This window comes from Electrophorus electricus, unplaced genomic scaffold, assembly GCF_041902795.1.
Source record: "Electrophorus electricus isolate QZ-2024a unplaced genomic scaffold, ASM4190279v1 Scaffold53, whole genome shotgun sequence".
NCBI classification, from domain to species: domain Eukaryota; kingdom Metazoa; phylum Chordata; class Actinopteri; order Gymnotiformes; family Gymnotidae; genus Electrophorus; species Electrophorus electricus.
This window is the reverse complement of record NW_027658771.1, coordinates 743709-771330: the sequence shown is the minus strand read 5'-3', so window position 1 is coordinate 771330 and position 27622 is coordinate 743709. Positions and strand designations below refer to the sequence as shown.

At 41.9% G+C, this 27622-nt stretch overlaps 2 long non-coding RNA genes across 2 annotated transcripts; both read right to left on the bottom strand.

The window, feature by feature from the left end:
- Nucleotides 1–1038: 1038 nt before the first annotated feature.
- LOC145656173 (uncharacterized) lies at nucleotides 1039–3885 on the bottom strand. Its single transcript, XR_014121870.1, has 2 exons — nucleotides 3794–3885; nucleotides 1039–3645 (listed from the first exon to the last, which is right to left on the bottom strand). It is a non-coding gene; the product is annotated as an uncharacterized LOC145656173 (long non-coding RNA).
- A 781-nt stretch (nucleotides 3886–4666) lies between these two features.
- LOC145643341 (uncharacterized) lies at nucleotides 4667–8269 on the bottom strand. The gene is made up of 3 exons (XR_014121869.1): nucleotides 6605–8269; nucleotides 5234–6167; nucleotides 4667–5156 (listed from the first exon to the last, which is right to left on the bottom strand). It is a non-coding gene; the product is annotated as an uncharacterized LOC145643341 (long non-coding RNA).
- Between the last annotated feature and the right edge of the window lie 19353 nt (nucleotides 8270–27622).

Here is a 27622-nt window from a genome sequence, read left to right as displayed (position 1 = left end):
TTGTCAACAAAACCAAAACTGTGATGTCATAATATCACTGACCATTGTCATAATAGCTATTCTTATAATCTGCTTGACAAAGGTAAAATTGGTCAGTCTGTTGACAGAAATGGGAGGTTGCAGCAGCAAAATGCAGTTCTGCTGCTCTCACAGAAGATCTTCGAAGAAGAAGAAAACGAAGATTTTGTTGGACAGGAACACACAAAAAGCAATGAGTAGATTGCAACAAGAACTACCTGACAGAGTAGATACGAAGGAAATTAGAAAACGACACTGTGTTAAAATTGGAAAATTTGAGGAGGAATGTAGTGGGAAGCAGTTGGAGGAGAAGCAGAAGGAGACAAAAAATGAACAGAGTGAAAGATGGCACCTGAAGAGTGAAAGAGAGGATCTAGAGCGTGAAAGACAACACCTGAAGAGTGAAAGAGAGGCTCTAGAGAGAGAAAGACAACACCTGAAGGGTGAAAGAGAGAATCTTGAGAGTGAAAGACAACACCTGAAGAGTGAAAGAGAGGATCTAGAGTGTGAAAGACAACACCTGAAGAGTGAAAGAGAGGCTCTAGAGAGAGAAAGACAACACCTGAAGAGTGAAAGAGAGACTCTAGAGAGTGAAAGACAACACCTGAAGAGTGAAAGAGAGGCTCTACAGAGTGAAAAACAAAACCCAAAGTGTGAAAGAAAGAACCTGAAGACGTTATGGGACAAAGTAGTGGGGAAGAAAACTAAGCAGCAGCGCATGGGAAGAGCCATGGCTGGGGAAGCTTTGTACTGCTCAATGGGACCACACACTTCCCAAGGAGGACCAGCTAAAGAAATCAGTAGTATGCAGAAAGGTTTCCCGAGCACATAAAAAGGCTATGATTACCAACTGGCCAAAGAGACAGACGCTGTGCTTGACTACATCAGAACTATGTTTATAACCAGTCAATATGAACTTCTACCAATCCATCCAAAACCTGATAAAGGAGACCTGAATGACGATACTACTGGAACTACAAAATTACTGGGACTACTACTATTTAGCATTCTGAAAAAATAAAAATGAAAAAGTCCTCATGTTCTTTAAAAAAAAATAAATCAATAAAATGTAAAAAGCTCAAAAAGCTTTTTTAAACAATGGCAACTGTGTATTTGATTTACCTCGGAATGGGTGCAGCTGGTTCATGGCGCATGTGTTCGAGCTTTAGCCTCTGTATTTGGCATTTCAGTGCATCGAGCAGTTGAAACTATAGCAAGCAAAGGCAAAAGGAGCTGTGCGGTCGATGTTTGTGCAAGTGGTCTTCCACATAGTCCCATGCTGTGCTGGGTTTAGGGTGTGTTTGCAGGGAGAGCCCAGCGCTTACAGGCTAAGAGGATTACAGTGGAGCATTGCAGGGACTGTCAGAATACAGAGCGCGCGCGCGCGTGTGTGTGTTTTCTCTACACATTTGGAAGAGAGAAAACAGAGCTGTGATGTAGTTGATAAAATTGCAGGCCTGGCACAGGCTCTGCTCAGAATGGTGAGAGAGCACTGGAGGAGTTTGGGAGTTTATTAATAGCGTTTAGCTCACTACAGAAGGAGTAGATCAGGGCTTTGCTGGGAAGGATGATGATAGGGTTTGATCACACCATTTAGCACAACATTGTCATGTCCATGCTGTGCATGGTTCTAAAGAAAAGGATCTTTGTTATTCAATCCAATAAATTTCAAATTGAAATTTTCTGTTTCTCATGAATGAATGTGGACTATAGGATGGGGGGTGTCAACTGTTTGTGTGTGTGCGCGTGTGATTTAGACGGTTGAGAGAGTTGAGAGATAATGTCATGACAACGAACCAATTAAAATCAAAATTATTCACTGTGTTGACAAGAGACACACACACAAACACACACATACACAGAGAGAGAGAGAGAGAGAGAGAGAGAGAGAGAGAGAGAGAGAGAAAGAAACAAAAAGAATCACAATCAGGGCTCACCAGATCTCTCAGAGTCTCTCTGACAGGCCCTAATCCACTCTGCCAATTGAAAAACAGAAAGTAGCAGAGAGAATAGCAGTGTGGCAGTATATGAATGTGCCCCCAACAAATATATAATTCACACACACACATCTTTCACACTTACACATCCATACTCACATGTACACATGTATACACCATTGAACTACACACATCTATATTCACATGCACAAACAAATACCCCACACAAATGTTTGGTCTTTGTGCAAATTCACTTGGAGGTAGGCCAACATTCTAGATATAAAATATGTGACAATAAACATAGCCTCAGTACGTTTCATTTCATGCATTTACATCTTGATCCACACAAACACTTTCACACTCCTTTGCCTCACACTCACAAACACAAGAAACACTCGGGTGGCCTTCGGTAGCAGGAGGGATGTCAGTGCACAAAACACTGGCTTGAAATGTTTTTAACCCCCATTTCAATGAAGACCATCATACCTTGCAAGGTATAGCATTCTTTCACTCTCCTGGACAACCTCAGGCTGTTCCTGGAACCAGCAAAGCCAGTGGTTTTGGCCTCTGTCTGAAGCACAAAGGGGGTATGCAGGAGGCGTAGCAGAGCGTGTCAGGAGGGTGGGCAGAGCCCTCTCCCAGCAGTGGCAGAGGAGAAAGGGCACATGGAGCACAGTGGCTACGGTTGACACCTGCAGGAGGCGACATGTGGGCAGGGCCAGTATGAGCCCACTTGGACCCATCTGCCACCACAGAAAACCCACCTGCTGTGTGTGTGTGTGTGTGTGTGTGCGTGCGTGTGTGTGTGTGTAGATTTGTTGACATTGTTCATGAGTCAGTGAATCATGTTTTTGGTGGATAACTGTTATTCAGGGATATCCCACCATTGGGAGTGGACAATTAGGGGTGCTGGAGTAGGAAGGTATTTGTAGAACATTCCTGTTGTAGGCCTTCCTATAGTGTTTAACTGATTTCCATAACTGAAATACATTATAATGTTTAAAAGTTTAGAAACGTGAGTATAATACTCCAGAAGATGTAGCGTCCTGGTGTGTGAATGAGTAGTAATCTTTCTGAAACAATACGTTTGATTTAATTCTCGTTTTCATTTCCTTGTGGATTGTATTATTTTTTAAACATTTGATTCAAAATTAAGAAATAGTGCAAAAATGTGAAAAAGCACTACAGGATGCATCTTGAATAAACGAAAACCTCGACCAGATGTTGTAAACTTAGAACAGTAATTATGTTCTAAGAATGTTGATAAAAAAGAACAGGAATTTACAATATATACATTTGCCTGCATAGTATCCCAAGTGTTCCATCGACTGCACTCTTCTGGATGAGGATCTCGGATGTTGTTCCTGGGATCTGCTGGAGCCACTCTCCCAGTTTGATGGTCATCGTCCCTAAAACCCTGGTGCTCTGATTGCTACCAGAGCCAGTGTTTCCTCTTCTTTTAGCGTCTCATGTTCCTTGTTGCTGATGTTGCTATCTCTTGGGATTGCTACATCCGTCACTATGGCTCTTTTCTGCTGTTTATCCATCACTATTATGTCTGGTGGTTTAGCTATTACCATCTTTTAAACAATTTTCTGGTATACGATGTCTTATCAAACATAACCCATCCACACTCTAAGAGCATCCACACCATCATCAATCAAATTCTTGGTCTGACCAGCTGTCACTACTACACAGACATACACAGAGACAGAGCGAGAGAGAAGAAGGATGAAAGTGAACAGAGCAACAAATGAAAAGAACCAAACACCATCAATTCTTACCTACCTCAACCCTCTCAGTTTACAGAACAAGCAAATGTGAGAACTGTGACTCACCATTCCCCCCCACCACCTGGAGCTCAGGATACTTCTGTTTAATGTAGTTAATCATGCTGATCTGAAACACCGAGTTTCCCTGAGATGAGTCCTAAAACAATAGACACAGCCTTCAGACCAAATTCACTATGTCCAATCACAGTCCTGTGTTACACAGCCTCATAGCAAAAATAGTTTGTCATTTGATTCAGGCACCATACTCAGGATGGAGACTAATCCCACTCCCTTTAGGACCTTAAGACCTACCAGCACCACCACGTCCACTCCTGCCTGCACGAGCAGGTCCAGCCGGTACTTGTCATCCTCACGGGTAATGATGGCAGCGCCACACAGCAGCTGTTTGCGGGAGTCTTTAGAGGCCAGAGGGTAGTCTCTGTTCTTCTTCAGATCAGTGCGAGCAATTATAGCCACCAGCTCATCACTGTCGTTCACAATGGGCAGTTTACCTGCAATCAACAAGCGTCCCCACGACCGACCCGTTACTCAGAGAAGAAGTGGAGAAGTGAAAATAACCTTTCAAAGTCCTTTAGAAGCAGTTTCACTTCTCAAGCTGAAAAGATGAAGAATCAGACCTTTTTTTGCTGCACTGCAGGATGTCATTGGCCTCTTTGAGTGTAACACCTGCTGGTGCAACCACTAAATCTTCCCTCTTTGTCATTGCCTGGCAAATATCACAAATAAATCACAAAAAGATGTGAGTTTAAAGAATGTGATTTTATACACACACACACACACACACACACACACACTTATATATATACACATTTTTTATTTTTATATATATATATATATATATATATATATATTGCCCTCTTTCACACACTGACACAGAAATATCACAATTTCATGATAGTTCTATTCCACCTATATTTTTAAGCATTGTATGTCATATGTGATTCATTTGTGTTTTTAAAAACCTTTTGTATATTGTATGTACAATCAAAGATGAATCACAAACCTCCTCCAACAGCCGGTCATAGTCCTTCTCTGAGAGGAAGTCAATGTCTCGTGACGTCACGATTCCCACAAGCTTGCTGCCCATCTTGCCGGTTTCGGTGACAGGGATTCCAGAGAAGCCGTGTCGCACCTTGGCCTCAAACACATCTCCGACCGTGTGCTGTGGACTCATCACCACCGGATCCGTGATGAAGCCCTGCTCGAATTTCTGCCATGACACCATATATTGCTCTGCTGATGAGAGGCCTCAGGGAAGCTTGTGTGTAAATCTGCATGTTCAACGTGTTGTTCATTATATTCTTATTAAGACAATTCACTGAAAGTTTGACACCTTAACTTTCCGGACTTCATTTGCTTGGAACTCTGGGGTGCAATTGTGATGGATGATCCCAATACCGCCCATGAGCTGTAATACAAAATCACAGAAAGCTAAATGGAAAAGCAACAGGACTTCATGGTTTTGAGTGTGTGGGGGATACTCACGGCCATAGCGATGGCCATGGAGGATTCAGTCACAGTATCCATGGGAGAGGAAATAAGCGGCGTCTTCAGGGTTATCTTCCGGGTCAGAGCAGAGGTCAGATCCTGAATGACAGACGCAAATGGTAACAGAAAGGAACCAATGTTCTACAGAACAATTATCTTTGTTTATGTTCATGCTTGTATTTTCATACAGACTATGCATTGCACAAAGATAAGAACAGTTTGGGATGTTACTTTGGACAGCTTTCACATATGCACACATCTCTATCCCATTATTAATTTGACTTCAAGTGACTTGGATGTGCTCATTCAAAGCACAAATATTGCTGTTTTTATAAGCAGGGCATCAGTTTAATCTCCCTGTGGTAAGACAGACAAAAACATCCTACGTTCTCTCCCACATTCTAGCACACACACACACAAAATGTAACACCAAATATAAATACCACAATATATACTATCCCATATCCATTACACATGGGAATTTTGGTTCGTGCCTCCCTCACACTGTCATACACACACACACACACACCCACACACCCCTCAGCCTCTCTGCCTGTGACAACACACCCTATGCACCTGGGATGCCAACACCACCTATTTTGCACATCTTATTTGCACTCCTTCATCCCTCTCTTACACTATGCCACACTCCACCCTCTGTTGTAGTCGTGTTCGCACTACATGGCAACTGACTCAGCTCCTCCATCTCACTGAAGGTAGAGGAGACCGCCAGCTCACTAATTAATTAGGAAGATCCCGCCCCCTCCACTAAATCATTACTAGATGTGCTGTATTTACTGAAACACACACACTGGTAAGCCCTTATGGGGCATGTCAGGAAACCTGCTGAGCTGTTTTGGTGCATTTTGCAAAAGTACTCACCACTTCATCTGAGGTAAAGTCAATGAAGCCAGGCAGGATCAGAAAATCACTGAATCAAAGACCACAGAACAAACAAACAAAGAAAAACTGATACTAAAAATACATTATACTAACAACCTAGCAAATACAAGTCACATCAGAAGTAGATGTACGCTAAAGAAAGGCTATTCTGTCTGTGCTCTCATGTAAACAGAGTTAAAACGTAAGCGTTTTACTGATCCGCGGATCGAAATATTTATCCAGTGGGTGTTGGCCGAGGATGCTAAAGCTATTTCTATTCGTTACGCTTTGCCCTTTCTCCATTTCGACGTGCTATCCTTTTATTCGGGAGAGCCGATGTCTCGCATTCGCAGCATGCAAACAACAACCGTCATTATCGTACTCAAGTAGTACACACGGATTTAGTGTGATATACTTCCAAGACTGAACAATGATGCTTTATTCTTAGTGAATGTGAATGAAAATCCCGCTTCTCGGGTTACTCACAAGACGATAGCGTCGCGTACTTCAGACAACAAAAAACGACGTCAAGGAACACAGCTGGTCTTCATCTGCGACCGTTACAGACTAGCCTCTGTGGCATCTCTCAAAGTCAAGCGAAAGTCTAGCCCTTAGCTAAATCACCCAGAATCACAGTTGGAGTTTACACATTTTAAAGACTCGACCTGCTCAGTTTGAGAAAACTCTCATCCTCTCAACGTGGTGGATGACGACGGGACATTTTAAGGGCGCTCACGTCTCTCAGCTCCGGCATGGAACTGAAATACTGATAGTGCGTTTCAGTTGGATTTGGATGTGAAGTGAGAGAGAACAGACGGGCGATGCGCCTTTGTTTTACTGTCCACGCTATTAGCTGGCCAGCCCAGTTCAGGTCTGACGTGTGAAATTTCCGTTTGGATGAGACAAAAATGTTTTTGACTTGGGTTGAAATAATCATCTTGCTTATAAAAGGAGGACTGGTGATGTAGCAAATCCACACAATCGTTTTGAAGCCGTGGTCAGGCTGCCCAATACTCAACTTTATTATGTTATTCACAAAGGATCTGACACAGCCCCCAACTGAGCTTTAAACACCTGGAAGTTAATTTAGTCCATTCTGTAAATTGAAATGTACAGAGATATGGGTCTGTAAAACAAATGGAATGTGATGCTTTTGAGCATTGCTATGGCAAAATGTTTTCATATCTGTTCTACAACACAGATTATATCGGTCTTGATAATATAATTCTTAATCAGATTTATGGTCCTTTTTACTCTGATGACATGGGAATGTTAATATGATGGGCAAAGAAGGCAAGCAGTTATATTTGAGTAGTGCTGGACATTATAAATGAGTAAACATCACTATTTACACATTAGGACATTTTATTATACTATGACATGACTGTATTTCTCTGTAGAGACTGTAAATGTATAGGTCTATTTTATGTGATGATAATCCCCGAAAGGAATGTGTTCTTCTGAGACCAACAATATGGAATTGGGCTAAAATTGCACATCACTGAGAACCCAACCCAGTCTGTGCAACAGTTTAAAAGTACACAATCCAAAAGAAAAATAAAGTCCACTCCTAATGAACTTGTTTAGTGACACTAACGTTAACCTAGTGATGCAAACATGGTTAATTTTGCTGATCAGCACTCCTTTGAAACCGTAGGAGTCTCACCTCTCTGGTTCGTAGCCAGCCTGGATGCGCGTGGCGCTGTAGCGCTGAGCTGCAGTCTCATGCCCATGAGATGTGTTGTGGCCAAATGGCCCCTGGTGCTCAGGGTCGCGAGGCGACAGCTGCAATCTGGCTGGCTCTGTGTCGCCCACAATGAGGCGGTAGTCGATCTGGTAGCTGTCGTGCTTGCCATTGGCAAAGTGCTCATAGACATGGCCCTCCATGTAAGCGATGTCCAGTACTCCAATCCTCCTCTACAACCCTGCGTGAGCTGACGCCCCGGGCCTCCGCCCACCTCCCCTCTCCACCTGCACCACAGAGCGGCTCCTGGGACACTGCGTGCGCATTCACCAGTGGTTGTGCTGGAGCCACGCACACAATCCAAGTTTGTTCCTCAGATCGAGATGGAGAGCTTTCTCTTAGCTGAGGAGCAGAGTAAGAGATTCATCCAACATGCATCATACAAGCAGCAGCTGAATCAGGTAGAATGAAATACGGCTCTGATAGAGGCTTCGTCCCAAACAAAATAAAGCTACTGGGTGTCTTGGTAAGACTCTGTAAGTGGTGATCCCTAAAAAGGCCTGTCTGCTGCCATTGGACTACTGTTTTCTCTAAAGTGCTGTCTGGAATGTTGTCAGAGACAACATTCAGAGGGATTGGGAAGGAAAGCCTCTTAGTCACTACCTGTACTGCCCTCATTGCCATTGAAATATAACAAGGTTACAGTCAAGCTCTGAAGCTTCACTCAACACTCTGCCCTACCGCCTTTAATGCTCATAAAGTAGGAGTTTGCAGAATTTGTTTGTTGTTATGCTACACACTAAATGCATGGCACACAAATGTTTGATGCAGCAAAATATCAGTGCTTTTTTAACAAAGGAGAAATGAGCACATAAGCACCTTCCCTATATTATGTGAAGATGGATAATAAAATGATAACAGGTGTATCTATTTGTTGTTCTTATTTTAATATTCACATCAGGCTTGTGATTTTGCAAGGAAATTGTAAAATAAATGTTCCTAGTGTTCTAGGGTTACTCTCCTGGGCTCATATTCTAATACAGGTGTGATAAGAACTTATATTTCTAAAAGAAACAATCTTTAAGAAACAACTGCATTTGCATAAAGGATTTATCTTTTATCTTAATGCTTTAATGTTTTAGTGTGCTAATGTCTGATTTTAAGTACACTTAGTTAAAAAGGCTACCACAAGTACTGTTCAAGTTCAAGTTCAAGTTTGGTTTATTCGTCACATACATAGTCATACACAGCATAACTCGCAGTGAAATGGTGGAGAGTGCTCTGTCCAAACTGAGGAAAAGAAAACAGGGGTGCATAGAGAAATATAGACATTCTCTATATGTGAAATATATATATGCAAAGATAAATATATATATTCTATGTATGTACAAAATATATTAACAATGTATGTACAATATATGTATATTATGATTATATACACAATGTACAATGTATATGGTTGTGTATATATGTACACAATTTACAGAATGTACAGATCCATTTCGTATAATAACATATCTACAGTTGTTGTGTAACAAGGTCATTGAATATAAATATATATATACAGATATACAGTTATGTTACATTGTGGTGGTGGTCCCCACAGTTTATCAGTTTCCCTGATTCAGGGCCCGAATGGCCTGTGGGAAGAAGCTGCTCTTCAGCCTCTCTGTCTTGGTCTTCAGGGAGCGAAAGCACCTCCCTGACCTCAACAGAGAGAAGAGTCTATTGTTGGGATGGGTGGGGTCCTTCACAATCCTCCTGGCCTTGGTTGGCACCGCTTGTAGTAGATGGTCTGCAGGTCAGGAAGTTCCGTGTGAGTGATGCGCTCTGCTGAACGCACTACCCTTTGGAGTGCTTGTCTGTCCTGCTTGGTGCTATTCCCAAACCAGACTGTGATGTTCCCCGTGAGGATGCTCTCGATAGTGCAGGTATAGAAGTTCCGCAGTACCTTGGAGGGCAGTCTGAAGGACAGGTCCTGCGAGATGTGAACACCAAGGTACCTGAAACTATCTACTCTCTCCACCGTGGTTCCACTGATCCTCACAGGTTGGTAGTGCCGCTCCTGCTTCTTGCTGCAATCCACGATCAGCTCCTTTGTCTTACTGACGTTTAGGAGGAGATAATTTTCCTGGCGCCAGTTTTCCAGGTGTTTAATCCAGGTAGGCCCTCTCGTCGTTGTCCGAGATCAGACCCATGACAACGGTGTCGTCAGCAAACTTGACAATGATGGTGGAGCTGGAAGTGGCTGTGCAGTCGTAGGTGTACAGTGAGTAGAGCAGGGGGCTTAGGACACAACCCTGAGGAGCTCCAGTGCTGAGGGTGAGGGTGGATGAGGCGCAGTTGCCCACCCGTACTGATTGTGGTCTGTCTGTTAGGAAGTTGGAGATCCAGTCGCACAGGGATGTATGCAGTCCTAGATCCCCCAACTTAGTAGTGAGTAGGGAGGGGATGATAGTGTTAAATGCTGAACTGTAGTCGACAAATAGCATTTTAACATAATTTCCCCTCCCTTCGTCCAGGTGAGTCAGTGTAGTGTGGAGCAGATGTGCAATTGCATCGTCAGTGGAGCGGTTGTGGCGGTATGCAAACTGCAGTGGGTCCATGGAGGCTGGCAGTGAAGATGTGATGAAGTCTCCGACTAGCTTTTTAAAGCACTTCATCACGACTGATGTGAGGGCGACAGGTCGGTAGTCATTGAGGTCGGAGGGTCGAGGTTTCTTCGGGACGGGGACGATGGTGGATCGCTTGAAGCTGGACGGGACGATACCGAGCGTCAGGGAGAGATTGAAGATGTCGGTGAATACCGGGGCTAGCTGATCTGCGCAGGCTTTGAGGACCCTCCCGCAGATACCGTCTGCTCCCATCGCCTTCCTGGTATTCACCCTTTTAAACACTCTTCTCACGTCACTCTCCGTGACGATGAGAGGGCGCTGTTCTATGGTGCGCCCCGCGCATGTGCCATTGGCTGCGCCGATAGTGCCATTAGCACTAGCGCTGCTAGCATTAGCGCTGCTAGCATTAGCGCTGCTAGCATTAGCGCCGTTAGCATTAGCGCTGCTAGATGTAGCCTCGAAGCGAGCGAAGAATGTATTCAGCTCGTTCGCCAGAGACTCATCCGCACTCATCAGTCCGGAGGGTGGGCTCCTGTAGTCCGTGATCGTCCGTAGTCCCTGCCACAGGGATCTAGAGCCACTCCGCTGTCACTAAATATTAACTAGTTTCAACTTTGCTAATAGTTCTACTGATTTTCATAATTTTCTTCTTCTTTCCATTTGTTGAACATTAAACAGCTCTGTTTCATCTTCTCTCTCTCTCTCTCTCTCTCTCTCTCTCTCTCTCTCTCTCTCTCTCTCTCTCTCTCGAAGCTCTGCCTTGTGGTTTTAATATGCTCATCCACAATTCAATATAGAGCTCTACAGTCTATATCTGCACAGAGCTGATGAGTTTATAAAAGTCCACACTGCAAAATGTGCATAGTACTGACGTTTACATTACAATGCTCTGTCCAGTCATGCCAAAGCCAGTTTTCTTTCAATTCAATGTATGTACATGAATTACTTGAAGACATGAATAGAAATCTATAGAGGCATTACTCATTATGTCATGACCCTGTTATCTATTAGAAACCCACAATTTATCTGAATTAATTATTCATAAATAAATTGTCAGTTTCATGTCCATTCAGATTTCAGTGGAGATCAGCAGGGGTCTATTGCTGTGTATTATTATTCATAACACTGTGCCTGCAAACTGTGAGAACAGACACACACAGGTTATTTTCCAGTCCTTGAGTGCTTTTGTGGCACTGCTTGACAGTTGGTGGAGTGTTCCCTAAAAGAGCCACTGAGCATGATGGATTCGGTAGTAGGAGTTTAGTGAGCAGAGAGGACGAAGACTTACGAGTGCAGGCCATGAACACCCCCCTCCACCTGAGCAGACATGGTCCTCTTCTCAAACTTCAGCTCTCCAGAGTACATCATAGAGCTACACTCAACATAGAAAATGACATTACACACAAGCATTCACTCACACACAGCTTCCTCTCTTCCATTTTCTGCTGACCTTCCAAAGAACCCTTGAAGCTATAAAAGATAAGAAAGACCATAAATAGAAATGTGTTTGTAGACAAAATATATCCTAGCATTTGAAAAACTGATGTTTTTCAGTGTACATGAAAAGGGAAGTAGATTCATCTTAACCCACATCTTGTTTTTTCAAGTTTCAAGTTTGGTTTATTTGTCACATACATAGTCATACACAGTACAACACGCAGTGAAATGTGTGGTAGATGAGTAGATGAGTACTGCTGTTGAGCCTTCTTACAATGACAATGGTTTTATTTAAGCCCTATTCAGTAATTACACAACACTGAAACACTGTTCAAAATTGTAGTTTCAAATAATATATAATGACTACTACATATGTAAAATATATAATAAGTTTTGGAAATCTGGGCTGGCAATGAGACCACAGAGGACTGTAAATGCACTTTTTTCACTGTGTGTCAGCCAAGTGAAATGTGTATGAGTAAGGGCCGATCACAGCTGGACACACACACGCACACGCACGCACACACACACACACACACACACACACACACACACACACACACACACACACACACACACACACACACACAGACAGACACACACCAGGATGAGAGGAACAGGTCACTTAGCTGGTGATGATGTCAGCACCAGTGAAGTCTATGCTGAGGTCAAAACCCTTAGCTTCTTCCTGAACCTAATATTTCAGATGGAACATTAATGAAGACAATTGACATTTGTGAGACGTAAACCAACCACGTCACATTAAACACATCCTCATCTGTGATTCTAAACCAAACATTGCAGATACTGAGTTATAAAGAATCTGTAGTAATGCTACACAGATGACAACAAAGCATATAATTCAATAAGACCCTCCCTCTCTCTCTCTCTCTCTCTCTCTCTCTCTCTCTCTCTCTCTCTCTCTCTCAGAGAGGGAGACATCTGTTGATGAGCTAGTGCCAGGCTGGCTGAGGGCCTGATGAAGAGTCCTTGCTCCTCTACCTCTCAGTGTGTATATTACAGTAGCGAACAGAGGGGTTCTCCATCTTCATTCATTAGTCTCCTGCGCTCTGTCTTTTGGCCCCAGCCCCCATGCCCCTTGACGAAGCCTATTTCCTAGAGGCCTTCTTTTCACACCCATGACATGATGACATCATTGCTGTGCTCCAGTCTTTGTGAGACACTGCTGCCCCATACAATTCATATACAGTCAGCATCTGCCTATTTCATTTCATATCAATTTATACTGTTTATTACTGCAGGTTAGAAGTCCTAATCAATTTAACCTCTTTTCTTAATCATCTCTAGCAGGGCAAGAATCCGCAGTGCCTGCAGATCACTTTTTTCCCCAAATAAATAATATTTTGAACAAAATATTACATTTATTTTTCCAAGAGTGTCAAAGAGTTGAAATTACAACATTTTTAATGAGGGCTAAACTTATTTCTCGCTTAAAAGTTTCTCACTTAAAAATATCTTGATACAAATTCTGATATTAGTGCAACTACTGACTTGGCCCTCTATGCTTTGAGAGTGTTTTTTCTAATATTTTAGTTCTGAATTTTGAATCACTGAGATGCAATGGAGACCAGTGATACACCCTGACCAACGTTCTGTCTGCCCTTACCATGCTGACCCATCTGTTCCAATACTATGGCTACTGATACATACTGACATGCCCTCCATCTCCTTCTTTCAAAACTGAATGACAAAAGGAGCCTAAAACGTGTGTGTGTGTGTGTGTACACTGACTATTTGCCTTTGTTTGTTTTATCATGTATGCATGTGTGCATCTTTTCATTGCAAAATCTGATGTGTGTGTAGTCTTAAATAGCATCTCATATGGAAGGTAAACACATACTTTCAGAGTTAGACTAATTTGACTGAAACACTAATCAATATCTTAACATTGTTTAACTGCAAAAGTGTATAAATGGTTTTGATAACCACTGAAAAGATATGGAATGATGAAATGTATGTATGGCCATTCTAATGTACTACTGACCAATCATTCTCTGCCTCAGGAAGTGTCCTTAATCTCTTATCCAACTCTCTGAGAAAAGGAGAGTGATAGAGAGACACAGACAAAGAAATATGTAAATGTGCAAAGTAAATGTGTGTATCTTGCTTATGGTCAAAGAAAGAAATCTAATAATTCTGTACTAGACAAATGTGACAGATTTACTTAGAGAAGTAAAATAGTTTGAGGAGTTCAGAGTTTTAATAGTGTTGCAGAAGAACAACAAAAACATTGCCTGAATTTCAGAATCCCAGAAAACAGGCACAGAAAATTTGAGAGCAGACTGCTAAATTCAACTAAACAATCCAAAAGAGCAGGGGGAGCAGTGCCAGTACCAGACAGCGATGGCGCAGGTCGGGACACTCTCTATGATGCTGTTGCAGACCAGATCAGGATGACGGACATGCTGTCCTTCTTCAGTCTCCTCAGGAAGCAGAGCTTTCTTCACTAAGGAAAAAGTGCTCAGGGACCATGAGAGATTGATTGTGATTTTAAGAGAGTGTATGTTCTCACTCTTCACTGTATGTATTAGGGTGTGAGGCATTTGCATCCTTCTGTAGTCCACAGTCATCTCTTTTGTCTTTTTGACAACCAGAGAAAGGCATGTCTGGAGAGACTGTGACAAAGGCTTTGACTTCTTTAATTATTTCTGTATTGTTTTTCATGGTATAAATAAAATGTAAAATGGCAAATCTAAAGCAAACATATGAATCTAATTAATCTAATTAAGGCTAAAGTGAAAACAAAGCAAGCCCACAATAGTTTATTCTATTCTATTCTATTCTGTGTGATGACAATGGAATTGTCAACAAAACCAAAACTGTGATGTCATAATATCACTGACCATTGTCATAATAGCTATTCTTATAATCTGCTTGACAAAGGTAAAATTGGTCAGTCTGTTGACAGAAATGGGAGGTTGCAGCAGCAAAATGCAGTTCTGCTGCTCTCACAGAAGATCTTCGAAGAAGAAGAAAACGAAGATTTTGTTGGACAGGAACACACAAAAAGCAATGAGTAGATTGCAACAAGAACTACCTGACAGAGTAGATACGAAGGAAATTAGAAAACGACACTGTGTTAAAATTGGAAAATTTGAGGAGGAATGTAGTGGGAAGGAGTTGGAGGAGAAGCAGAAGGAGACAAAAAATGAACAGAGTGAAAGATGGCACCTGAAGAGTGAAAGAGAGGATGTAGAGAGTGAAAGACAACACCTGAAGGGTGAAAGAGAGAATCTTGAGAGTGAAAGACAACACCTGAAGAGTGAAAGAGAGGATCTAGAGCGTGAAAGACAACACCTGAAGAGTGAAAGAGAGGCTCTAGAGAGAGAAAGACAACACCTGAAGGGTGAAAGAGAGAATCTTGAGAGTGAAAGACAACACCTGAAGAGTGAAAGAGAGGATCTAGAGCGTGAAAGACAACACCTGAAGAGTGAAAGAGAGGCTCTGGAGAGAGAAAGACAACACCTGAAGGGTGAAAGAGAGAATCTTGAGAGTGAAAGACAACACCTGAAGAGTGAAAGAGAGGCTCTAGAGAGTGAAAACCAAAACCCAAAGTGTGAAAGAAAGAACCTGAAGACGTTATGGGACAAAGTAGTGGGGAAGAAAACTAAGCAGCAGCGCATGGGGAGAGCCATGGCTGGGGAAGCTTTGTACTGCTCAAAGGGACCACACACTTCCCAAGGAGGACCAGCTAAAGAAATCGGTAGTATGCAGAAAGGTTTCCCGAGCACATAAAAAGGCTATGATTACCAACTGGCCAAAGAGACAGACGCTGTGCTTGACTACATCAGAACTATGTTTATAACCAGTCAATATGAACTTCTACCAATCCATCCAAAACCTGATAAAGGAGACCTGAATGACGATACTACTGGAACTACAAAATTACTGGGACTACTACTATTTAGCATTCTGAAAAAATAAAAATGAAAAAGTCCTCATGTTCTTTAAAAAAAATAAATCAATAAAATGTAAAAAGCTCAAAAAGCTTTTTTAAACATTGGCAACTGTGTATTTGATTTACCTCGGAATGGGTGCAGCTGGTTCATGGCGCATGTGTTCGAGCTTTAGCCTCTGTATTTGGCATTTCAGTGCATCGAGCAGTTGAAACTATAGCAAGCAAAGGCAAAAGGAGCTGTGCGGTCGATGTTTGTGCAAGTGGTCTTCCACATAGTCCCATGCTGTGTTGGGTTTAGGGTGTGTTTGCAGGGAGAGCCCAGCACTTACAGGCTAAGAGGATTACAGTGGAGCATTGCAGGGACTGTCAGAATACAGAGCGCGCGCGCGCGTGTGTGTGTGTGTGTGTGTGTTTTCTCTACACATTTGGAAGAGAGAAAACAGAGCTGTGCTGTAGTTGATAATATTGCAGGCCTGGCACAGGCTCTGCTCAGAATGGTGAGAGAGCACTGGAGGAGTTTGGGAGTTTATTAATAGCGTTTAGCTCACTACAGAAGGATTAGATCAGGGCTTTGCTGGGAAGGATGATGATAGGGTTTGATCACACCATTTAGCACAACATTGTCATTGTCCATGCTTGTGTATGGTTCTAAAGAAAAGGATCTTTGTTATTCAATCCAATAAATTTCAAATTCAAATTTTCTGTTTCTCATGAATGAATGTGGACTATAGGATGGGGGGTGTCAACTGTTTGTGTGTGTGCGCGTGTGATTTAGACGGTTGAGAGAGTTGAGAGATAATTTCATGACAACGAACCAATTAAAATAAAAATTATTCACACTGTGTTGACAAGAGACACACACACAAACACACACACACAAAGAGAGAGAGAGAGAGAGAGAGAGAGAGAGAAAGAAACAAAAAGAATCACAATCAGGGCTCACCAGATCTCTTAGAGTCTCTCTGACAGGCCCTAATCCACTCCGCCAATTGAAAAACAGAAACTAGCAGAGAGAATAGCAGTGTGGCAGTATATGAATGTGCCCCCAACAAATATATAATTCACACACACACACACACACACACACACACACACACACACACACACACATCTTTCACACTTACACATCCATACTCACATGTACACATGTATACACCATTGAACTACACACATCTATATTCACATGCACAAACAAACACCCCACACAAATGTTTGGTCTTTGTGCAAATTCACTTGGAGGTAGGCCAACATTCTAGATATAAAATATGTGACAATAAACATAGCCTCAGTACTTTTCATTTCATGCATTTACATCTTGATCCACACAAACACTTTCACACTCCTTTGCCTCACACTTACAAACACAAGAAACACTCGGGTGGCCTTCGGTAGCAAGAGGGATGTCAGTGCACAAAACACTGACTTGAAATGTTTTTAACCCCCATTTCAATGAAGACCATCATACCTTGCAAGGTATACCATTCTTCCACTCTCCCGGACAATCTCAGGCTGTTCCTGGAACCAGCAAAGCCAGTGGTTTTGGCCTCTGTCTGAAGCACAAAGGGGGTATGCAGGAGGCGTAGCGGAGCGTGTCAGGAGGGTGGGCAGAGCCCTCTCCCAGCAGTGGCAGAGGAGAAAGGGCACATGGAGCACAGTGGCTACGGTTGACACCTGCAGGAGGCGACATGTGGGCAGGGCCAGTATGAGCCCACTGGGACCCACCTGCCACCACAGAAAACCCACCTGCTGTGTGTGTGTGTGTGTGTGTGTGTGTGTGCGTGTAGATTTGTTGACATTGTTCATGAGTCAGTCAATCATGTTTTTGGTGGATATCATGTTTTCAGCTCACAAATATTATAAATAATAATACAGGTAATAAAACAGGGAAGAAAGTAGATGTTAGCCAGTGCAGCATTTACTTAATTCATTATTCGTTCTTTTATGTTAGTGTGTAACTCTCATATTGTAGTCTCCTGAAAGACAGACAGAGGCAAATATAGGCAAAGATAGCATTCAACTGTTATTCAGGGATATCCCACCATTGGGAGTGGACGATTAGGGGTGCTGGAGTAGGAAGGTATTTGTAGTACATTCCTGTTGTAGGCCTTCCTATAGTGTTTAACTGATTTCCATAACTGAAATACATTATAATGTTTAAAAGTTTAGAAACGTGAGCATAATACTCCAGCAGATGTAGCGTCCTGGTGTGTGAATGAGTAGTAATCTTTCTGAAACAATAAGTTTGATTTAATTCTCGTTTTCATTTCCTTGTGGATTGTATTATTTTATTTGAAACATTTGACTCAAAATAAAGAAATAGTGCAAAAATGTGAAAAGGCACTACAGGATGCGTCTTGAATAAACGAAAACCTCGACCAGATGTTGTAAACTTAGAACAGTAATTATGTTCTAAGAATGTTGATAAAAAAGAACAGGAATTTACAATATATACATTTTCCTGCATAGTATCCCAAGTGTTCCATCGACTGCACTCTTCTGGATGAGGATCTCAGATGTTGTTCCTGGGATCTGCTGGAGCCACTCTCCCAGTTTGATGGTCATCGTCCTGTGGTGGAAATTCAGCAAACAAGGAGTCAGATGTGGATAAGAAGATTTTATTGAGTTATTAGTTTCAAGAAAATGAGCGTGCCTATTTGCTTCGCTCCCCTTTCGGTGATTTCCCTGCCCTTATATAATAGCCGTAGCGTTCGAGAGAACGAGGGAGGGTTTGCTTCTGCTGAGACCAGATAACTCCTTGGAAGGAGTGTATTTCTTCAAGGACGTTCAATAGGGAACGTCCTGTTCTTCTAATCTTATGCTAAGCTTTCTCACGCTTTACAATGATAGAGAAAGAAACACAACAATATTTCCTTCACAGTCTGTAAAACAAATGGAATGTGATGCTTTTGAGCATTGCTATGGCAAAATGTTTTCATATCTGTTCTACAACACAGATTATATCGGTCTTGATAATATAATTCTTAATCAGATTTATGGTCCTTTTTACTCTGCTGACATGGGAATGTTAATATGATGGGCAAAGAAGGCAAGCAGTTATATTTGAGTAGTGCTGGACATTATAAATGAGTAAACATCACTATTTACACATTAGGACATTTTATTATACTATGACATGACTGTATTTCTCTGTAGAGACTGTAAATGTATAGGTCTATTTTATGTGATGATAATCCCCGAAAGGAATGTGTTCTTCTGAGACCAACAATATGGAATTGGGCTAAAATTGCACATCACTGAGAACCCAACCCAGTCTGTGCAACAGTTTAAAAGTACACAATCCAAAAGAAAAATAAAGTCCACTCCTAATGAACTTGTTTAGTGACACTAACGTTAACCTAGTGATGCAAACATGGTTAATTTTGCTGATCAGCACTCCTTTGAAACCGTAGGAGTCTCACGTCTCTGGTTCGTAGCCAGCCTGGATGCGCGTGGCGCTGTAGCGCTGAGCTGCAGTCTCATGCCCATGAGATGTGTTGTGGCCAAATGGCCCCTGGTGCTCAGGGTCGCGAGGCGACAGCTGCAATCTGGCTGGCTCTGTGTCGCCCACAATGAGGCGGTAGTCGATCTGGTAGCTGTCGTGCTTGCCATTGGCAAAGTGCTCATAGACATGGCCCTCCATGTAAGCGATGTCCAGTACTCCAATCCTCCTCTACAACCCTGCGTGAGCTGACGCCCCGGGCCTCCGCCCACCTCCCCTCTCCACCTGCACCACAGAGCGGCTCCTGGGACACTGCGTGCGCATTCACCAGTGGTTGTGCTGGAGCCACGCACACAATCCAAGTTTGTTCCTCAGATCGAGATGGAGAGCTTTCTCTTAGCTGAGGAGCAGAGTAAGAGATTCATCCAACATGCATCATACAAGCAGCAGCTGAATCAGGTAGAATGAAATACGGCTCTGATAGAGGCTTCGTCCCAAACAAAATAAAGCTACTGGGTGTCTTGGTAAGACTCTGTAAGTGGTGATCCCTAAAAAGGCCTGTCTGCTGCCATTGGACTACTGTTTTCTCTAAAGTGCTGTCTGGAATGTTGTCAGAGACAACATTCAGAGGGATTGGGAAGGAAAGCCTCTTAGTCACTACCTGTACTGCCCTCATTGCCATTGAAATATAACAAGGTTACAGTCAAGCTCTGAAGCTTCACTCAACACTCTGCCCCAACCGCCTTTAATGCTCATAAAGTAGGAGTTTGCAGAATTTGTTTGTTGTTATGCTACACACTAAATGCATGGCACACAAATGTTTGATGCAGCAAAATGTCAGTGCTTTTTTAACAAAGGAGAAATGAGCACATATGCACCTTCCCTATATTATGTGAAGATGGATAATAAAATGATAACAGGTGTATCTATTTGTTGTTCTTATTTTAATATTCACATCAGGCTTGTGATTTTGCAAGGAAATTGTAACATAAATGTTCCTAGTGTTCTAGGGTTACTCTCCTGGGCTCATATTCTAATACAGGTGTGATAAGAACTTATATTTCTAAAAGAAACAATCTTTAAGAAACAACTGCATTTGCATAAAGGATTTATCTTTTATCTTAATGCTTAATGTTTTAGTGTGCTAATGTCTGATTTTAAGTACACTTAGTTAAAAAGGCTACCACAAGTACTGTTCAAGTTCAAGTTTGGTTTATTCGTCACATACATAGTCATACACAGTATAACTCGCAGTGAAATGGTGGAGAGTGCTCTGTCCAAACTGAGGAAAAGAAAACAGGGGTGCATAGAGAAATATAGACATTCTCTATATGTGAAATATATATATGCAAAGATAAATATATATATATTCTATGTATGTACAAAATATATTAACAATGTATGTACAATATATGTACATTATGATTATATACACAATGTACAATGTATATGGTTGTGTATATATGTACACAATCTACAGAATGTACAGATCCATTTCGTATAATAACATATCTACAGTTGTTGTGTAACAAGGTCATTGAATATAAATATATATATACAGATATACAGTTATGTTACATTGTGGTGGTGGTCCCCACAGTTTATCAGTTTCCCTGATTCAGGGCCCGAATGGCCTGTGGGAAGAAGCTGCTCTTCAGCCTCTCTGTCTTGGTCTTCAGGGAGTGAAAGCGCCTCCCTGACCTCAACAGAGAGAAGAGTCTATTGTTGGGATGGGTGGGGTCCTTCACAATCCTCCTGGCCTTGGTCTGGCACCGCTTGTAGTAGATGGTCTGCAGGTCAGGAAGTTCCGTGTGAGTGATGCGCTCTGCTGAACGCACTACCCTTTGGAGTGCTTGTCTGTCCTGCTTGGTGCTATTCCCAAACGAGACTGTGATGTTCCCCGTGAGGATGCTCTCGATAGTGCAGGTATAGAAGTTCCGCAGTACCTTGGAGGGCAGTCTGAAGGACAGGTCCTGCGAGATGTGAACACCAAGGTACCTGAAACTATCTACTCTCTCCACCGTGGTTCCACTGATCCTCACAGGTTGGTAGTGCCGCTCCTGCTTCTTGCTGCAATCCACGATCAGCTCCTTTGTCTTACTGACGTTTAGGAGGAGATAATTTTCCTGGCGCCAGTTTTCCAGGTGTTTAATCCAGGTAGGCCCTCTCGTCGTTGTCCGAGATCAGACCCATGACAACGGTGTCGTCAGCAAACTTGACAATGATGGTGGAGCTGGAAGTGGCTGTGCAGTCGTAGGTGTACAGTGAGTAGAGCAGGGGGCTTAGGACACAACCCTGAGGAGCTCCAGTGCTGAGGGTGAGGGTGGATGAGGCGCAGTTGCCCACCCGTACTGATTGTGGTCTGTCTGTTAGGAAGTTGGAGATCCAGTCGCACAGGGATGTATGCAGTCCTAGATCCCCCAACTTAGTAGTGAGTAGGGAGGGGATGATAGTGTTAAATGCTGAACTGTAGTCGACAAATGGCATTTTAACATAATTTCCCCTCCCTTCGTCCAGGTGAGTCAGTGTAGTGTGGAGCAGATGTGCAATTGCATCGTCAGTGGAGCGGTTGTGGCGGTATGCAAACTGCAGTGGGTCCATGGAGGCTGGCAGTGAAGATGTGATGAAGTCTCCGACTAGCTTTTTAAAGCACTTCATCACGACTGATGTGAGGGCGACAGGTCGGTAGTCATTGAGGTCGGAGGGTCGAGGTTTCTTCGGGACGGGGACGATGGTGGATCGCTTGAAGCTGGACGGGACGATACCGAGCGTCAGGGAGAGATTGAAGATGTCGGTGAATACCGGGGCTAGCTGATCTGCGCAGGCTTTGAGGACCCTCCCGCAGATACCGTCTGCTCCCATCGCCTTCCTGGTATTCACCCTTTTAAACACTCTTCTCACGTCACTCTCCGTGACGATGAGAGGGCGCTGTTCTATGGTGGGCCCCGCGCATGTGCCATTGGCTGCGCCGATAGTGCCATTAGCACTAGCGCTGCTAGCATTAGTGCTGTTAGCACTAGCGCCGTTAGCATTAGCGCTGCTAGCATTAGCGCCGTTAGCATTAGCGCTGCTAGATGTAGCCTCGAAGCGAGCGAAGAATGTATTCAGCTCGTTCGCCAGAGACTCATCCGCACTCATCAGTCCGGAGGGTGGGCTCCTGTAGTCCGTGATCGTCCGTAGTCCCTGCCACAGGGATCTAGAGCCACTCCGCTGTCACTAAATATTAACTAGTTTCAACTTTGCTAATAGTTCTACTGATTTTCATAATTTTCTTCTTCTTTCCATTTGTTGAACATTAAACAGCTCTGTTTCATCTTCTCTCTCTCTCTCTCTCTCTCTCTCTCTCTCTCTCTCTCTCTCTCTCTCTCTCTCTCTCTCTCTCTCTCTCTCTCTCGAAGCTCCGCCTTGTGGTTTTAATATGCTCATCCACAATTCAATATAGAGCTCTACAGTCTATATCTGCACAGAGCTGATGAGTTTATAAAAGTCCACACTGCAAAATGTGCATAGTACTGACGTTTACATTACAATGCTCTGTCCAGTCATGCCAAAGCCAGTTTTCTTTCAATTCAATGTATGTACATGAATTACTTGAAGACATGAATAGAAATCTATAGAGGCATTACTCATTATGTCATGACCCTGTTATCTATTAGAAACCCACAATTTATCTGAATTAATTATTCATAAATAAATTGTCAGCTTCATGTCCATTCAGATTTCAGTGGAGATCAGCAGGGGTCTATTGCTGTGTATTATTATTCATAACACTGTGCCTGCAAACTGTGAGAACAGACACACACAGGTTATTTTCCAGTCCTTGAGTGCTTTTGTGGCACTGCTTGACAGTTGGTGGAGTGTTCCCTAAAAGAGCCACTGAGCATGATGGATTCGGTAGTAGGAGTTTAGTGAGCAGAGAGGACGAAGACTTACGAGTGCAGGCCATGAACACCCCCCTCCACCTGAGCAGACATGGTCCTCTTCTCAAACTTCAGCTCTCCAGAGTACATCATAGAGCTACACTCAACATAGAAAATGACATTACACACAAGCATTCACTCACACACAGCTTCCTCTCTTCCATTTTCTGCTGACCTTCCAAAGAACCCTTGATGCTATAAAAGATAAGAAAGACCATAAATAGAAATGTGTTTGTAGACAAAATATATCCTAGCATTTGAAAAACTGATGTTTTTCAGTGTACATGAAAAGGGAAGTAGATTCATCTGAACCCACATCTTGTTTTTTCAGTAGATGAGTACTGCTGTTGAGCCTTCTTACAATGACAATGGTTTTATTTAAGCCCTATTCAGTAATTACACAACACTGAAAACATCACAGTAAAACAGCAGTATGACCAGCACTTAAGAGTAAATACCTGAGTGCTTTTCACTTGGCTTAGAAGATTTTAAAGCATGCATTAATGCTACATAAGACCATATTGGGGTATTTGAGAAAATCAACAGCAAAGCTAAAGGTCCAGAGATTATAAAGGTTACCATGAAGGTGATACACATAATATGGGTTTTCCCAGAAACTAGTAAACCCAGCTGACATTTGCTAGACAGCAAACATTGGAGGTGTCTAGTGGACAGGAAATATCTACAATAAACCTTTTATATTTGTTTATCAGGGAGTGTGTATTCTCACAACAGTTCTGAGGAAAATTGCAAATAAATGAAAATCCAGGAAGTTGCAAACAAATTTGATTCTTTTCACTAAACAATGGTTTCTCAATTGCATGCATCTGCGTGCACAAGGAAAACAACTCCTAAATAGAAATAACATTATCACATTAAATGATTTAAGGTATATGATCACAGGAAACAAAAGAAAGTCTGATTGCCTTTAAACTAGGTTTGAATCCTTTAAGCAGACAACCTCAGAGCAATGGAAAACTGAGCCGAAAGCAAAAACTTTGGCCAAGTGTGAAAAGGCCATCCATAATTACCATAATAAATGTTATCTCACGGTGCACCCTTGTTGAAATGATGATCAAGTAGAAATGTGTTCATTTTCAATAGACTAGGTTCCTTTTTTCCATTACACTAGCATAATGTCCTTAGTGGTTGCAGCCTATTCTGGTAACACCCTCATAGCAGGACAAACATTATAGAAGTATGGATAGGCTTGCTTGGTGAATGTTTATCTGAAGGTGTGCACATATCTGTTGTTGAGAGGATCAAAGAAGGAGATCAGACCACTGTCCCAGTCCAGGAGCACTCTGATCTGCTGGAGGGTCTGCTTCATGGCAAGAGGCATCAGCCTCTCGTCTGACACTCCTATCCCATATTTACCCTTGTACTAACCCACTTGCCACAAGCCATGCTTTATGAGGTCCTCACAGACTCACAGAAGAAAAAGTGATACAGCCTATTAAAGAATGTCATGCTTCAGTTACATGCTTTTTTCTGTACTCACACTTCCTCCAAATGTCTCACAGAATCAAATCATTTTCAACCTGCCATGAAGTGGATACAAATCAACAGAACGGCATAAAGAGAAACCACAACAACAGATGAATAAACAAAACAAGACTTTCCATGTTCAACTTGACATCTTTATTAGTTGGTAGTTGTTTAGTTGTTTTTATTTTTTGCTTTCTGCGGAATATGTAAGGACCTGTTTCCACTGAAATATAAACCACTAAACAGAACTAAAGTGCTGAAAGGCATATGTGGAAAAGGAAAACATTACACAATCAAAAACAACCATATTTTGTGCATCTTACTAATTAATTAAATTTCAGTTCTAATTCAATGATTACATCCAACCTAGACATACAGGTTTTGCCTGTTAGAACATAGGGGAATCTTTTTAGCAATATATATTGCTGACTGAACTGACTGGCATCTATTTAATGCAAATATCATGGTCATTCCATAGAAAACTACAATAAACACAAGCTGCAGTACAAGATCTCATCATGCATCTTACTGAGATGTAATCTGATCTCCATGTACTGTTCAGAGGAACTCAAAGTCTTTGTCCAGCTCTTTGAAATTAAAATATTAAGTCACAAATAATGATTCCTATGAACATTAAACATATGTAACAAATGTGTCTTTTATTTGAATATATAGTGTTCTAGAGTTAAGGCACTCTCAGTAGAAGTATTCTCTCATAATGAATGAGACTACTGTTTGCGAAGGCAGGAAAGCCTCTCTCAGTGAGCTTGAAGGTGAATATGTGGACATGTGTATGACATAGAAGCCCATGCTCTGTGTCAGGCCTGTATTGCTATGACCCTCTGTGGAGGCTCTACTTCACAATGAAGGGGATTAGCGCTTTTGCCCAGTACCCACTGGAGAAGGTCCTCTCCAAGAGCAGCTCCCTTCTCTGGGCTCCACACCCACACATACACACACACACACACACACACACACGCACAGGGCCCACATCACACATGCACATATACACCAGTGACCCAGCAGAGTCCCTGATTGAAAGCCCACAAAGCCCAGAAGAAGTTTATAGGAGCAAAAGCTTCTAAGTAAGCAGGAAGAAGCTGCTGAATAGGACAAACACCACCTCTGCTCAGCATATCTGATTGGGGAAATTTGTGTGAGTTCCTCAGAAGCAACATTTAAAAAAAATAACAGGCACATTGAAAGGAGAAACAGTAATTTCCATAAACTGTAAGAAACAGGTGAACTGGGGTTGGCAAGAGAAGAGGTTAAGAAAGGTCTGCTTGTGTGTGCACATGTGTGCATGCATACCAGCTTGTTCAATATTATTTTTCATTTTTATCACATACTGAAAGTTGCCTAGGTGCTCTGCTACATCAGTCACCATTCCAGAGGCCTTGATCCTGAAAGAACATGCAGGAATGGATGTTGGCAGATTCCATGTGCTGAATGTACACATAGAATTAACAGATACAGAATATATCCTCCTACAAGAGAGGTTTATTGGTAGCTACAAATACATAAAACAGTTTAGTCAAAGTGCTTCCAAAAAAGATCTTATAGCAACTTTAATGATAAAGCATACCAGACTTCACAAGTATTTTTGTTGCATAATTATCTCTGACTCACCCACTAGAGGGCACAACATCCCTATTTAGTCATTTAGTGGTAGTGAATGGCCTGGGCCAATTAAAATTAGACTAACCTTAGCCTTCTATGTTTTATTAAGTTATCCTCTCTTCATTATGTTACACCTACATGATTCAATTATTTCTCCAATTCCCACAATGCCTTAGACTCAACCGTCACACTAATCCTTTAAGGTAGAAGTTCTCCTATTGATTAGTTGTCAGCCTTAGTCAGCTTTATGATTGTATAAGAGACATTAAATTTAAATTATTCAATTGTTTAGTTATTGCAATTAATTTGTTTAAAAAATGTTACAATGGTGTAATAGTCAGCAAATATATCTATGTGTAAGGATATAGGCATGCAAATTGTGATACAAGGTTACTTATTTATGCATTTTTGATGATGATTATACTACTGCAGCGCTTTGTGATGCTAATTAGACTACTGAAGTGCTGTGTGATGCCAGCTAGACTACTGCAGTTCTGTATGATACCAGTTAGACTACTGCAGAACTGTGTGATGCTGATTAGGCTAATACAGTGCTGTGCGATGTTGATTAGACTGCTGCAGTGTTGTTCTTTATGGGCTTCCTGTCTGTAGGTTAAAGAAGCTGCAGAACATTCAGAAAATGGCTGCTGGAGTTCTTACACACACCAGCTTAAGGGAACATATAACTACTACACTCAAACATTTACACTGGGTTCCTGTTCGTGGCTGTGTGCAGTACAAAATCCTTCTCTTGGTTTTTGCCCTCATGGTCTGACCTGTCCATCCCTTTCTGGTGTTCCTCATATGTCTTTTCCTTCACTCTGTCTCCATCCCTCTGACACTCATCTGCCCTTTAATTGGTTACTATAGTATGCACTTGCATCAATATTATGTCTATTTTTTTTAACCAATTTTACTCCCTCCTGTTATCTTATTTATATATTTGAATCTTCTTTATATTTTATTTGACCTTTTTTATATTGTATGAACTTGTAAAGTGCCATTGGGTAACAAGAAATGCCCGTAATTTCTTAATTAGAATAAAATTCTTCTTCTTCTTCTTCTTCTTCTTCTTCTTCTTCTTCTTCTTCTTCTTCTTCTTCTTATTATTATTATTATTATTATTGTTATTATTATTATTATCAAACATTGTATTGATCATCCTTTCAAAGGTTGCTGGTGTTACTTTTGGGCTATTATTATCAAATTTAGAATGGTGTGTTTTGCCTGGAATTAGTTTCTTTTGTATTGAGCAACCTAATGGAAAAAGTTATTCTTGAGCAGATAATCTACTATTTTTCACTTAATGAATCATTGATTTCAAGCATGCCTATAAAGCAGATCATTCTACGTGCACAGCACTGACAAAAATGATCGACAAG